The sequence below is a fragment of the Mastomys coucha genome, unplaced genomic scaffold, assembly GCF_008632895.1.
Source record: "Mastomys coucha isolate ucsf_1 unplaced genomic scaffold, UCSF_Mcou_1 pScaffold5, whole genome shotgun sequence".
In the NCBI taxonomy this organism is placed as follows: Eukaryota; Metazoa; Chordata; class Mammalia; order Rodentia; family Muridae; genus Mastomys; species Mastomys coucha.
In genome coordinates, this window is record NW_022196911.1 from 106,666,919 (window position 1) to 106,668,062 (window position 1,144).

Genomic DNA, 1,144 nt, shown 5'->3' on the forward strand with positions numbered 1-1,144 from the left:
GCAGTTCAGCTGTGCATTGACATTATTTGCATTCTTCCGCTAGGATTACCGAGCCTTTTTGCCTTTTGCACAGTCAGGAGAGATAGCAGGTTGGTAGCGTCTAAATGTGCAATGCTTTATATAAGAGTACATTTCTTTAGCATGCACGCATAGTCAAAGTAATTTTGTGTGCAACAGGAATCCAAACTTTCGAAAAGTCTCGAGGTGAAGATGAAAGGCAAACCTCGCTTTAAACTAGTAGGAAATTTCTGTGATCTTATATTCTTTGGGGGAAGGAACCACTGCGGTGGCAGCTTACATTTTTATTGATTTCGCTTTGGACATTAGGCAACTTTTGATTTTTAAGGGAAGTAAAGGTGAAGTCTGGAGAGCAGGATATTATTATTAAAAAAAAAAAAAAAGTCTTGCTCTTCCGAGATTTTACACTTTGTATCACTTGCTTGCAGAGGTGAGGACCTAAATGTGTTTGGCCATTTGGAAGATGCTTTTGCGCCTGGGGGAGGATTTCAGGGGGTGAGCGTGTTTGTGAGCATTGTATCAGACCTGAGACAACTGCACTTGCCTCATTGGCAACTAGAGTGAAATCTTGTAAGTGTGTAACTGCATAGACTTGGTCAGAAGTTCTGTAATAGGTCAGAAGTTCAGGACTATGGTTGTCTTCTTTTTCTTTTTCAAATTTATTTAATTAAAAAAAATGTTTTGTAAGGTTGTATTTTGCAAACTTATTGATGTTCTTCTGTAGAGGGAACTAAAAAAAGAAAAAAAGAAAAAAAAAAAACAAGAAAACAAAACAAAACAGTCCTGTATGGTGAAACTGAAGAGATGCTTAGCTGCTTGGGGGACCTTTAGTGGCTTGTTTCAAGAGCAATCGTCCTTAACACCTAGAAATCTGATGGTATCTAAGAAATGCCCCAAAACGAAGAGGTGTGCGAGGTTAACTGGGGCCACCACTAGAGCTAGATCTGGGCACATTAAAGTATCCAATAAGCTTTTGCCACACTGTGTTTGGAGTTGTGCTGCCATTTAATTTGACCTGATGAACATGATGTATCTGATCCCACGAAGAAAGGGATTGTTCTTCAGAATTTAAAGGAAGATTGGTTATGGTTGTTGTTTGTTTGTTTTGTATTTAATGTTATGGGAG

General features: G+C 38.6%; 1 protein-coding gene across 1 annotated transcript in view; it reads left to right on the top strand.

The window, feature by feature from the left end:
- Nucleotides 1-1,144, top strand: part of Map2k6 (mitogen-activated protein kinase kinase 6) — a 121,254-nt gene that overhangs the window by 521 nt on the left and 119,589 nt on the right. The window lies entirely within an intron of this gene.